The sequence below is a fragment of the Triticum aestivum genome, chromosome 4D (assembly GCF_018294505.1).
Source record: "Triticum aestivum cultivar Chinese Spring chromosome 4D, IWGSC CS RefSeq v2.1, whole genome shotgun sequence".
NCBI lineage: Eukaryota > Viridiplantae > Streptophyta > Magnoliopsida > Poales > Poaceae > Triticum > Triticum aestivum.
In genome coordinates, this window is record NC_057805.1 from 313,024,280 (window position 1) to 313,038,677 (window position 14,398).

Consider the following 14,398-nt stretch of genomic DNA (forward strand, 5'->3'; position numbering starts at 1 on the left):
CCCAACAATCCATCATGGAATACTGAATTCCGTAGCTTCTTTGCTTTTAAAAAAATTCTGAAACTAATTTCCCACCGTATATTGAATAGCTAATTTACCCAATTGTGTAACAAATGAAATGGACATCTAATATATAGGAGTGAATAAATGAAATGGAATATGTTTAATGGTATTCTTTTCACTTCATGTAAGCTACAGCTGACCATCCCACCCGGAAAAAATGCTAGAAAGTGCCTTTCGTGTCTTCCAGGCGGCCGCTCGTAGGACGTCTAGAGAGCAGTCCGTGACAGATGGGATTGGGGGAAGCGGTGTTAAGTCTCACACTTTTTTTATCCATTTTGCATCGCTACGGTTGTACCATTCATCCCTTTTCCCATTCTTGCTCTCCTCCCATTCCTTTTTCTCTGTTCCTTCCCTGATCTAGGGATTCATCCACAATTCGTTGCTAGATCCTGCCAAGGAAGGAGGACGGGGTGAGAAGAGGTATTTAAGGCGGAGTGTGGTGGTTGAAGGCTCTCGGCGGCGGCATGTCCTCCAGCTCGACCGCACGTGCCTACTCCTCGCTGCCGCCGTCAATTGGATGGCCTCATGGCCGTGGAGTTCGACCTCCTTGAACCTCTGTGGTGGCTCTCCTCCAGGTAATCTCTCCTCTTCCCCTCCTTCTCCCTTCCCAGATGCTTGGTCTGCTAGGTTCCAGCAATTGCGTCGATTTTGGATTCTTTATGAGAAATTGTCTCGTGGTCTCCTGTTATCCCCTTGCTGCAGCTCGTGGAGATATTTTTTTATTAGTGAGGCTGATGGTGTCCTGACGATAAAGCTCGTACATTATGTTCTTGTTCTGGTAAACTATATAATTCAGTCGATAAGCTCAGTACATTCTGCTGTTGTTCATTTAAGGACCATTTCTAGGATATAAATTATAGAATTATTTTACTTGCCATTGATGTGCCTTGCGTTTCTTTAGGGAATTGAACTTACACAATTTTTCCAGTTGACATTCTGCCCAACTTTGATTGACTATTCAGCACATCCTATAGCAAAAAGTGTTCAATATTTCATTGTCTTGTATACTACTTATAACACCTATATTTTTCCAATATTTCATTATCTTGCTAACATGTATATATGTGAAAGCAGTGTTAGGAAATTGTAATCTACCTTACCATTTGATTGGTCTCTTTACATTTGTAGAGAGTCCATAGGTGGAGGCAAGTTGTGGGCTTCCTAGTTGCTACTGCTGCCAGCTTCCACCTATGTAATGTGCTTCAACTCTGCATGATTCCTACTTCCCGCACACCGACTGATGTTCACAGGTATGCTTCCCCCCTTTAGTAGTTGGATAAAAGTGTATTCTTTCTATTTGTTGTTGCCATATATTAGCAAGTTATATTAATGATACATGTATTTAACACAAAGGAAGAAGGTTTGCATGTATTAACTGAATTCGGTTATTATGTGTTAATTGATATGCAATAGATTTTCGCATTTGTTGTGGGCAATGTCTTACTGGAGTTTTTCTCGTTGTTCTCTTCATCTGAAAAGGCTGTAGTATAGAAGCGCCATTATCGAGAACATAAAAATCAGTAAACATAAATTGTTTGCTAGGCACTTCTGAATACTATGCCAACATTTGACCTTTATGTAATAAGTGTCCTACATATATTGGTCAATGTCAAGTATTCTCTCTCTATCTCAGATTCTCAGTAAATATAAATGGTTAGCTTGGTGCTTCTCAGATTTTCTATCCAATGAGTTCAGCAATTTTTCATTACCACCGTTATTAGTGAAGAGTAAATGTAATATGGAAGATCTTGTTCAAATTAGTAGAATATGCTTACCATGTGTTATTATTCTAGATATGTACAACAATTGTTGCGGCAATACTTGTATGTTTGCTTTGTAGTTAGTTTGTGCCAATCACAACACGATCATTAGAATATTATCGTGTAATAGATTATTATAGCTATTGCCGTGAATAGCAAAATCCTAAAAAAACACCCAAAAACTATAAGTTTGCCACCCCAAGAAGTTGAGATACATAAATAATTCAGATAAGGTTCCATTATAACTGATATGACTCAATTGTCACTACAGGTCTAAGAGTATCGTTTTCGTCAAGAAGTGGTGATATCATATCTTAGAAGAAGTACCTCATTCCAGTAAGTTCTTGTAATGTTCTCATTTTGTAAAATATATCTAGTCTCCTTGTGTACTGTTATCAATCTCGACCATTTTTGGTAAAGTTTCTTCTGCTGAGTATAGAGTTAGTGAAGTAAATTATTATGTTACATTGGTGAATAAACATGAGGCACGATTCATTTGTTGAGAAATAATAAAAGATAGTGTTCCATACCTGGAAGGAAGTTCTTGAGTCTTGGCTATGTGTAGATCTGTATGTATGTATTCTTATAGCATTGGTTGACATTATGCACAACCCTATTAAATTAATGAACAAATCTATTATATTTTTTTTTTGCAAATTACAGAAGGACTTGTAACATTATTGGACTTACTGTTTGAAGTTCTATAGAGTTGTGTAGGCTACAATCACTACATCCTCATTTGAAAAATAAGCAAACATTCCCCATAGTCTAGCTCTGGTTAAATCACCCCTAAAGAGGTCAAGATGAAAAAGTGTCTTAGCTGCAATGGTGTATGTCCAATTAAGGTTTCAGTAATGGGTATTCATTATGCACTTGCTCTACTATTAGAAGCAGTCTTGTGGTAATATGAAGTTTGTAAATTCCTTTTTGGTATTCTTGATTCCACATGCCTCATTTGTGTGAATAAGCCAATGACATGCAAATTTGGAGATCATTAGAAATATTAATTAGATTATTTTAAACTTTGAGAGTATAGACATACCTGAGCGTTGTTTAACTTCATCTCCCTGTTTTTGTATCGTGTCCTCGGTGGCAAACTTGGAGTTTGTAATCTGGAAAACATTCTGATAGTCCTTTCACCCCATTTACCTTTGTATTGTATGCAGAAACAAATTAATTTCATTTCACATTGGGTGATACTTTATGGATTCCATAACCTTGAAAGTACTATATGCATAAATAGATTTCTCATTTTCTTCCATCAGTATAATTGTATCAAATTCCTTGGACCGTAGCATGATGTTCTCAATGTTGATAGTAACATGAATTGTTTTTCCATGTCAAAGAAAACAAAATATAACTAGCAATTGTTTGTTTAAAATAGTAGAACAATCTGCAATTGACTATTTTTAATGAATAATCATTTTCATCCATCAAAATCATTTCGAGGCTAATGAGCTGATCGGTTGTACGATTGAGGGGATCCCACATTCTCAGTACTTTCACTTGAATGTTCTAGCTTGTCATGTTGTTGGTGACCACTAAGCTTCTTGCGCACCATAGGTTTTTTGGCTGCAAAAAGATTCGGAAATTATTAGTCAGCTACCTACGCAGCTTTTATCCTGATAAGTGAATTAATTAATAATATTGATGAACCCTGATGATTAAGGTGAGAGGCAGCTCAGAAGATCTGTCCTGACTTCATCGGGCGTCAAGTTGCAGTCACAGTTTTGGCTATTTTTGATGTTTGTCTCGCATCCTAGAACCGGCAGTCTTCAATTTTGCTGGTGGTGCTCTGGCCGGGTAGCAGATTTCTGAAGACTTCGATTTTGTTGGTGGTGCTCAGGTTGGGTAGCAGATTTGCAGACTTCGATTTTGTGCTCTATTCAGGTAGCAGATTTGTTCTGCAGTCTTTGGTTTTGTTGGTGGTGCTCTGGCCGGGTAGCAGATTTCTGAAGACGACTTCAATTTCGTTGGTGGTGCTCAGGTTGGGTAGCAGTTTTGCAGACTTTGGTTTTATCCAGAACTGGAATTTAGAATCTTGGGCGTGTGTTGGATGTGGCCAGCGGGGTGCCCTATATTATGTTGTCTTGGTCGACTCAATGTCTGGGTTTCTTTTTATCAAGACTTATGGAGTTCTATGAGTCCGATTAGAATTATCCCTGTCTCTCCTTTTTTGGCATGTACGTGCCCGATTTGGAATAAGTGCACGTCAGGTTCTGTATCTTTTATTACGTGATTATGGCTAAACGTGTCATATGCAAGATCGAGCGTACATGGTCTGGACTGTTCTTTACTTTTACGTGGTCTGGTGCATACGCATAGACGTGACAACGGGTAGGTCCAGTAAGCTGATAATACATATTAGCATGTTACGGAAAATCTTTTACTCAGCCGTTTTTATTCAAATCAAACGGCTCGAACAATATTAACATATGTGGATAAATGTGATGCCTTGTTTGTTTCTTGTTTTAATTATATAATAGATTATTTTGAGAGAAGAAAATTTTTATGCTCATGTTCTTCACTTAGATTTGTTTGAGCTATCAAAAACAACATATGAAATTAGTCCCAAAGTGATAGATATTCAAGAGGGATATAATTGAAAAACTTTCATGAAGATTATTGGACAAAATAAACTTGATTCCTTGTGGTTTTGCGATATGTCCGTATAATATGTGAGTCATGTTGGTGAGTAATTGTGCTTTTGTAAGAATATTGGTGTTAAGGTTTGTGATTCCCTATGCAAGCACGAAAATCAATAGTCATGCAATGAAACTACATCCTACTTGTGGTGCATTATTCGGTGTTAGTTATGCTTAATGCTCGCTTATGAGATTTTTCGTTTCTTGGTTGGATGCTTCTCAATTTTTTGCTAGCCTTCATTTTGCACTAAGTATGATCACTACTTGTGCATCCAAAATCCTTAAACCCAGTTTTGCCATATGAGTCCACTATACCTACCTATATGTGGTATTCTTTTGCCGTTCTAAGCAAATTTTTGTATGCCATCTTTAATTTTAAAAATAAACTTTTCTTTTGTGTGCTCGTACCGCTCATGAAACGGTAGGGGGTGGCTGATATATTTCCATGCTAGATGTGTTATTCTCAAGATGAGTGTTTATTCACTTGTCATTGCACGAGAGTACGACAAAGGTATTAGGGAGGCCCAGTCCCGAAATGAAAAATGAATTTACTTTATGTTGTCAAATAATAAATTCCTTGAAAAGTGTTGGTATGGCCGGCACCCGTGGATACGGTTAGCCATGGAAAGTGAAAGTATGGTCGAAAAAGGAATACACTTTATTTTCTGTTTGGAAACCGCCTATGATACATCTAGCATGGAAAGTATTGGGAACTACTCGATCGTTTTCATTGACAGGAAAAGTGTGCCATCCAAAATGTTTTATCTTTATCTTTTTCGCTTTGAGCTTTGGCACCTCTACAAATCCCTACTACCCTCTGCGAACTGCCTTTCTATTACTTTATGCAATTTTTATTTTTATTTGAGTCTCCATTTTCTCTAATAAAGCACCAACTAAGGGGCACTATGATCGTACTTGAGCATTGGGTATAGCTAATATGCGAGTGTGTTTCATGAATGGATCAGTGATTGAGCATAATGGGCTAGGGATAACTTGCTTTAGTATTGATATTTCGAAAGACATGGTTGCTTCTTGATATGTTTGAGTATTGAAATCTTCATGTCAAAACTAGACTATTGCTTTGAATCATATAGAGGTCCAAATGTCCATGCTACGAAGAAAAGAATATGTGATGAACATGTTAGGCAGCATTCCACATAAAAAATTCTGTTTTTATCATTTATCTACTCGAGGTCGAGCAGGAATTAAGCTTGGGGATGCTGATACGTCTCCAACGTATCTATAATTTTTGATTGTTCCATGCTGTTATATTATCAATCTTGGATGTTTACAATCATTTTATAGCAACTTTATATCATTTTTTGGGACTAACCTATTGACATACCGCCCAGGGCTAATTGTTGTTTTTTGCTTGTTTTTTACTTCATAGAAAATCAATACCAAATGGAGTCCAAACGCAGCGAAACTTTTTGGTGATTTTTTCTGGACCAGAAGATACACTATGGGCCAAGAAAGTACCTACGGGGGGCTCCGAGGGGAGCACAACCCACCAGGGCGCGCCTGGGGGCCCAAGCGCGCCCATGTGGGTTGTGTCCACCTCGGTGGCCTCCCGTACCGCCTCTTTGCTCTATAAATACCCCAATATTTCAGAAACCCTATGGGAGTCGACGAAAATCAATTCCAGCCGCCACAAGTTCCAGAAACCATAGATTCAATCTAGACACCATCACGGAGGGGTTCATCATCCTCATTGGTGCCTCTCCGATGATGCGTGAGTAGTTCATTGTAGACCTACGGGTCCGTAGTTAGTAGCTAGATGGCTCTCCCTCTCTCTTTTTATTCTCAATACAATGGTCTCTTGGAGATCTATTTGATGTAACTCTTGGGATCCGATGAACTTTGAGTTTATGATTAGATCTATGTTTTTATCCATGAAACTTATTTGAGTCTTTTGATCTCTTATATGCATGATTACTTATAGCCTCGTATTTCTTCTTCGAATCTTTGGTTTAGTTAGGCCAACTAGATCGATTTTTCTTGCCATGGGAAGAGGTGCTTTGTGATGGGTTCGATCTTACGGTGCTTGATCCCAGTGATAGAAGGGGAACCGACACATATGTATCATTGCTATTAAGGGTAACAAGATGGGGTCTATTTCAACATAAATAGATCTTGTCTACATCGTGTCATCATTCTTATTGCATCACTCTATTTCTCCATGAACTTAATACACTAGATGCATGCTGGATAGTGGTCGATGTGTGGAGTAATAGTAGTAGATTCAGGCAGGAGTCGGTCTACTAATCTTGGACGTGATGCTTATATAATGATCATTGCCTGGATATCGTCATGATTATTTGAATTTCTATCAATTGCCCAACAGTAATTTGTTTACTCACCGTATGCTATTTTTCTTGAGAGAAGCCACTTGTGAAATCTACGGCCCCCGGTCTCTTCTTTATTATATTTGCCTTCGTGATCTATTTGTATTTGCTTTTATTTTCAGATCTATTAATCCAAAAATACAAAAATACCTTGCGGCAACTTATTATTATTTATTTTATCTCGCGTTCCCGCGAGATCTATTTATCCAATCTACTATAATTTTATCTATCTTTTTACCCATGAGGGATTGAAAACCCCTCTCTTACGTCGGGTTGCAAGTATTTGTTCTTCGTGTGCAGGAGTTGTTTGCGTGGTGTTGCGTGGTTCTCCTACTGGTTCGATAACCTTGATCTCATCACTGAGGGAAATACCTACCGTAGCTGTGCTGCATCATCCCTTCCTCTTTGGGGAAATACCGACGTAGTTCAAGCCGCATCACTAGCCCAGTTTTTTTTGTTCTTTTGCAGAATACCCAACCGGGGCCTACTTGCTTTGTCAGCCCTGCTGGGCTGCAAATCTTTCAAAATGAGGAGAGTTTCATTCGGCTTGCCCAGAAAATGGGCTATCAGTAATGACAAATGGGATGTACATTTTTAAAACACATCAAACCGGCAATTAGTTTCAAATTTCTTATTTTTTTCATTTCAAGATTTTAAATTCCATTGATTTTATATTGATATACATTTATTTTTCACATTAGTTTGAATGTGACTCGAAATTTCGGGATTAAAAATAGTTGGGACCGCATCGAAATATGCAAAATTTCGTATAATTTTTTAACCGTGGCCACAATATGGGCTATAATGCTAACAAAAAGAATATGGGCTCTAAAAAAATCCTTAAGAATTAGAAAATGGGCTGTAAATTATTAGAAATAATGGAAGATGGGGTGTATGCTGTTTTCCACAGATTTGAGGCTGACTTGGGCGCCTACTATAGGTTGATGCGTACGCTTTCCTAAAAAAAGATTGACGCACACGCAATGCCGTCTCAACTTAGTCAACACACGAGAGCAGTGACTATTGGATGTCCATCCAACGACTGTCATGTTTCTTCAATCTCTGCTCTTCTTGCTCCAGCCACTCAAACAAGCGCTGGTGGGACTGCCTGCTCCCTCCTCCCGCGGTCGGCTGTGCTGCCGCGCAGGCCTCACCTCCCCGCCGTACTCCCATCGCTAGCCTAGCCATCCCTGTACTCACCCAGACCTCCTGTGATTCTCCGGCGACGACAGCCTCACACTGCAGCCGAAGTAGTAAACCCTCATACTCCCCTTCGCATGGGAAACAACTGTCGAGTCTTCCCCGGCTCCTGGTCATTCCCTTCCTAGGCCTCGCCGTCGTCCCCGCCTTGGTGCTCTCGATGTGGCGTGGTCAACATGGTCAAGGAACGACTTCCATTGGAAGAGGACTGTACGTACAGAGGCTGACAGCTGGGTCCATGGCCGTAGCAAGGAAGTGCCTCCTTATTACGCGCAAAATAATGATTCCTCCACCTGACAGCGGGGACCCACCGGAAGGGCCTCTGTATTTCACGAAAAAAACATTCCCCCGCCGATAGCTCAAACCCACCAGCTATATCTTCGCACGCAAGGAAGTGCCTCCTTATTACGCACAAAAAATGAATACCCCAGCTGCTAGGTGGGACCCACCATATTTGAAGTCTGACTTGTGGGCCTACTAAGTTGATGCGTATGCAGGGCTTTGTCAACTTAGTCGATATAAATGATTGTAGCTACGGTGACCGTACGATGTCCATCCAAGGACTGTCGTGCTTCTTCAACCTCTGGTCTTCTTACTCCAGCCGTCCAAACCATCGCAGGTCGTGTTGCCTGCTCCTGCCTCCCGTGGCTGGTTGTGCTGCCACGGAGGCCTCACCGCCCCATCCTATTTCAACCTCTGGCCAGGCTATCCCTCTCACCCACAAGCCCTGTTATTCTGCGGTGACGGCAGCCTCACACCACAGCCGAACAAGTCAACCCTCGTACTCCTCTCCGCCTGGGCATCCACTGCCGCGTCTTCCCTGGCTCCGCGTCGTGCCCTTCCTAGGCCTCGCCGTCGTCCACCGCCTTGGTGCTCTCGGTGCGGCACGGTCAACGTGGTCAAGGAACGACTTCAATCGGAAGAGGACTGTACGTGGAGAGGCTGACAGTTGGGTCCACGGCTGCAGCAAGGAAGTGCCTCCTATTACGCGTAAAATAATTATTCCTCCACCAGGCAGCAGGGACCCACCGGAAGGGACTCTGTATTTTGGAAAAAACGTTTCACCCCTAACAGCTAGGACCCAGCAGCTGCACAAGCAAGGAAGTGCGTCCATACTACGGGCAAAAAAAAGATTCTTTCCCCTGGCAGCTGGGACCCACCAGCTATATCTTCACACGCAAGGAACCGCTGGGACTCACCCGGTCGAAGCGTACGTACATTGTCTGTCTTGTCGCGAACGTATATGTACATACTGGTCGATCGGTCTCTTTGCAGCGATGAACTGTGGCCGAATAAGGACCGGCACGTGTCGTAGTAGAGGCGCGGACGTACCATGTCATGGAGTCCCGTCTATATCGTGTACACGTACGTACAGCCACACTGCAAGAAAGTAAATACAGCTACATACGTACATACGGGCAGGGTCTCGAACGCGTACAGCGACGTCGTCCTGTTCATCCGAAGCCAACCGGCTGGGTCGCAACGGAGGAAACATCGGTGTGTTCATCGGGAGGCAACCGACTGGGTCGGAATACGTCGTGTTCATCGGGAGCCAACGGGCTTGGACGGAACAGCCAAAACGAGGTCTGGTGTACCGTAGAACGGAGGAAACAGGCCTTCTGTTCGACCGCGTACGGTCGAAACAGGGTCCTGTTCATCGGGGAGGGTCTAGCGTACCGCAAAACGGAGGAAACAGACTTCTGTTCCAGTGCCTACAGTCGAAACAGGGTCCTGTTGATCAGGAGGGGTGTGGCGTACCGCAAAATGGAGGAAACATACTTTTGTTGGAGCGCCTACGGTCGAAACGGGGTCCCGTTCATCCACCGTCTACTGCCTCATTCCAGTCTCCACGGGCTACTATTCATCCACCGGTGACCTCCTGCAGCCTCCAAGGGCTACTGTTGATCCAGCCTCCACCGGCTACTGTTCATAGAGCCTCCACGGGGTCCTGTTCATCCACCCCAACCGGCTGGGGTGCGGCGGCCTCCTCGGGGTCCTGTTCATCCCGCGGCAACGGCCTACTACCACGGGGTCATGTTCATCCAACCCCAAACGGGTGCTGTTCATCCACAGCCAACCAACCGGCTCGACTCACCACGTCTCGACTCGTTCTACGTACCGCGCACACGGAAGCAACGGTCATTGTTCATCGAGAGGCAACCCAACACCGGCTAGATACATCTCGCACGGGGGCTCAATCAGCTTCAGTAAGCAGCAGCTAGGATCGATCGCTTGGGTTCGGTTAGCAGCTGCTGCAAAGGAATCGCTTGGGTTCAGTCAGTAGCGATTGAATCGCTCGGGTTCAGTTATTAGCCAAGGGATTGATCGCTCGGGTTCAGTAACGTAGCTAGCGCAATCGCTCGGGTTCAGTAAGCGAACGCTTCGCTCCAGTTCAGTTAGATCCCAACGCCTCGCACACACACGTGTACGTATGCGAGAGAAAACGCGCAAACCTCCGTGCATCGCTCGGCCCCGACCACCCACCGTAACCGGGAACTCCCCGATATTTTCCTCGCCCTCGCTTCTACCATGATTTTTTCTGTCATGGACAACCCAAAGTTTGTCATGCAGCTGCGTCTCCAGCCCTCCCAGGACGAAAATCCCATTTTCTGTCATGATTTTTTGTCATAGAAGTAGGAGCCCACCATATCTATGATGATACCGGGTTTTGTCACAATTATCGTCATAGAAGTGTCATAAGCATGACATAATTTTTTTCGTTCAGCCCAAAATGTCGGATGTCTTTTTTGTAGTGATATGATATAAACCCCATCTTTTTATCCTTGATGGCAACAATACAATACGTGCCTCGCTACCCCTTCTGTTACTGGGTGAGGACACCGCAAGATTGAACCCAAAACTAAGAACCTCTCCCATTGCACGAAAAACCAATCTAGTTGGCCTAACCAAAGCGATAGTTCAAAGAGAAATACAATGATATCTTAATCATGCTTAAAAGATTTCAGAGAAGACTCAAACAATATTCATAGATAATCTGATCATAAATCCACAATTCATCGGATCTCGACAAACACACCGCAAAAGAATATTTCATCGGATAGAACTCCATGAACATCGAGGAGAACATTGTATTGAAGATCAAAGAGAGAGAAGAAGCCATCTAGCTACTAGCTATGGACCCGTAGTTCTGTGGTAAACTACTCACGCTTCACGGAAGGGCAACAAGGTTGATGTAGAGGCCCTCCATGATCGAATCCCCCTCCGATAGGGTGCCGGAAAAGGCCCCAAGATAGGATCTCACAGGAACAGAGGCGTGCGGCGGTGGAAAAGTATTTTCGTGGATGCTTCTGATGTTGGGGGAATATTTTGGAATTTATAGTGCAAAGATTAGGGTTGGGGGACTCCCGAGGGGCCCACAAGCCTGCGGAGCGCCCCCCTAGGGCGCGCCTTGAGGGCTTGTGGACTCCTCATGAGTCTTATGACCCCCTCCCCAACTCTTCTGGGTGTCTTCTAGTCCAAGAAAAATCATCGCAAAAGTTTTATTCGGTTTGGACTCCGTTTGATATTCCTTTTCTATAAAACTCAAAAGCAAGGAAAAAACAGAAACTGGCACTGGGCTCTAGGTTAATATGTTAGTCCAAAAAATAATATAAAATAGCATATTAATGCATATAAAACATCCAAAACAGATAAGGTAATAGCATGGAACAATAAAAAATTATAGATACGTTGGAGGCGTATCAAGCGCTCTTGGTAAGTGGAAATTGGTAAGGAAAAAATATTACTACATGCTGAAATTTATTGTCACTTGTTACTATGGAAAACCATCCTTTGAGGGGTTTGTTCGGGGTATCTTAACCTCGACCGGAAACTCAAAGAGTTGCCCCTCAACCTACTGCACCTACTGAAAATATTGGCTATGAAATTCCTTCGGGTATGATAGAACAACTGCTAGCTAATCCTTATGCAGGAAATGGAACAGAACATCCTGATATGCATCTAATAAATGTGGATGAAATGTGTGGATTATTTAAGCTTGCAGGTTTACCCAAAGATGAAGTTAATAAGAAGGTTTTCCCTTTATCTTTGAAGGGAAAAGCATTGACATGGTATAGGCTATGCAATGATATTTGTTCTTGGAACTGGAATCGATTGAAATTGGAATTTCACCAAAAAAATATCTTATGCATCTAGTTCATCGTGATCAGAATTATATATATAATTTTTGGCCTCGTGAAGGAGAAAATATTGCTCTAGCTCTGGGGAGACTTAAGTCAATGTTATATTCATTCCCCAATAATGAGCTCCCGAGAGAAATTGTTATTTAGAAATTTTATGCTCGGCTTTCTTGTGATGATCAATCCATGCTCGATACTTCTTGTACTGGTTCTTATATGAAGAAGACTATTGAATTCAAGTGGGATCTTTTAGAAAGAATTAACCGCAACTCTGAAGATTGGGAACTCGATGAAGGTAAGGAGTCAGGTATTAAGCTGAAGTATGATTGTGTTAAATCATTTATGAATACCGATGCTTTTCACAAGTTTAGCACTAAATATGGACTTGACTCCGAGATAGTAGCCTCTTTTTGTGAATCATTTGCTACTCATGTTGATCTCCCTAAGGAGAAGTGGTTTAAATATCATCCCCCTATTAAAGAAGAAATTAAAGAACTGGTTAAAGCTAAAGATGAAACTATCAGTTAAAATGTTGATCCAGTTATGTCTACATTTTGAAAAACCACCTTTGCCTGTTAGGATAAAGGAACATGCTAAGGTATCAACTGCGGTTCACAAACGTAATATCAAAGCACCTAAACCCTCTGAGCAAATCAAAGTAGAACCTACTGTTGCTATGGTTAAAGATCTCCTGGTAGAAAATATTGATGGGCATGTTATTTATTTCTGTGATGAAGCTGCTAGAATTGCTAAACCCGATGAAAAAGATAAACATAGACCTGTTGTTGGAATGCCTGTTGTCTCAGTTAAAATAGGAGATCATTGGTTATCATGGTTTACGTGATGTGGGTGCTAGTGTGAGTGGTTATTCCTTTTACCTTATACCAAGAAATTATGAATGACATAGCACGCGCTGAAATAGAAGACGTAGATGTTACTATTAAACTTGCTAATGGAGATACCATCACACTGCTAGGGATTTTTAGAGATGTTGAAGTCTTGTGTGGGAAAATAAAATACCCTACTGATTTTCTAATTCTTGGTTCCCCACAGGATGACTTTTGTCCCATTATTTTTGGCAGACCTTTCTTGAACACTGTTAATGCTAAAGTAGATTGTGAGAAAGAAACTGTCAGTTTTAGTTTCGTAGACAACCTCATAAGAAAGAATTACCTAGTAAGGATGAAATAATTGGTCTTGCTTCTATTGTTGTGTCTCCTACTGATCCACTAGAACAATATTTGCTAGACCATGAAAATGACATGCAGTTGCGAGAAAGAAATGAAATAGTTAAAATTTTCTTTGAGCAACAACCGCTCCTTAAACACCATTTGCCTATTGAAACTCTAGGAGGTCCTCCTCCACCTAAAGGTGATCCTGCGTTTGAATTAAAGCAATTGCCAGACACTTTGAAGTATGTTTATCTTGATGAGAAAAAGATATATCATGTTATTATTAGTGCTAACCTTTCAGAACATGAAGAAGAAATATTATTGAAAATTCTGAAGAAGCACCGAGCTGCTATTGGATATACTCTTGATGATCTTAAGGGCATTGGCCCTACTCTATGTCAGCATAAGATTAATATGGAACCTGATGCTAAACCCATTGTTGATCACCAACGGTGTCTGAATCCTAAGATGAAAGAAGTGGTTAGAACTGAAATACTAAAGCTTCAGGAAGCAAGTATAATCTGTCGGTGTTCTGGGAACCAGGGTACCTAGATCTGCGTGCCTACAGCCCACGGCGTGGCTCCCTCGACGGCATGGTACGACCCAGCTACAAGACCGCCATGACAAGACCCTCGCGAGGGCCCTGGCCTCACGAGGCGGATGACGCGAAGATCTCCTAAGGGGGCGGCCTCCCCAGGTGGCCTCCCGGGGAGCGAAGATTTCTATGCAGGTACCCAGCCTCACGAGGCTGCGATGACGTGAGGCCAGTCGACCATGGCCACGCGAGCGCCAGCGGGCGCAGCGGAGATAGTTTCCCTTTCGGTGCTAAGAGAGCAAGGACAAGCACGGGTTCCCGAGGAATCCCCCAAAGGTTTCCATTCCAGTGCTACAAGACCAAGACCACGAGCTCGGCAGGACGGATGTGATCGCAGAGCCCACCACTGCGTCACGACCAGAAGCTTTGCAGGTGAAGACCACCTTTCGTTAGGATTAGATATACTTCTTGTCCTCTTTCAAATTGGCCACTGTGGGATCCCTTCCCGCCTAAGTTTGAGGGACGAGGACCGAGGCCAC

The 14,398-nt window shown here is 42.5% G+C and overlaps 1 long non-coding RNA gene across 2 annotated transcripts; it reads left to right on the forward strand.

Annotated features, from left to right (window-relative positions):
* The first annotated feature begins 247 nt into the window (after nt 1-247).
* LOC123097631 (uncharacterized) lies at nt 248-4,038 on the forward strand. Of its 2 annotated transcripts, XR_006447390.1 has the most exons (5): nt 248-351; nt 450-638; nt 1,192-1,313; nt 2,095-2,159; nt 3,493-4,038. It is a non-coding gene; the product is annotated as an uncharacterized lncRNA (long non-coding RNA). The 2 variants fall into 2 exon arrangements; XR_006447389.1 differs by having other exon boundaries at nt 248-638.
* Nucleotides 4,039-14,398: the final 10,360 nt, after the last annotated feature.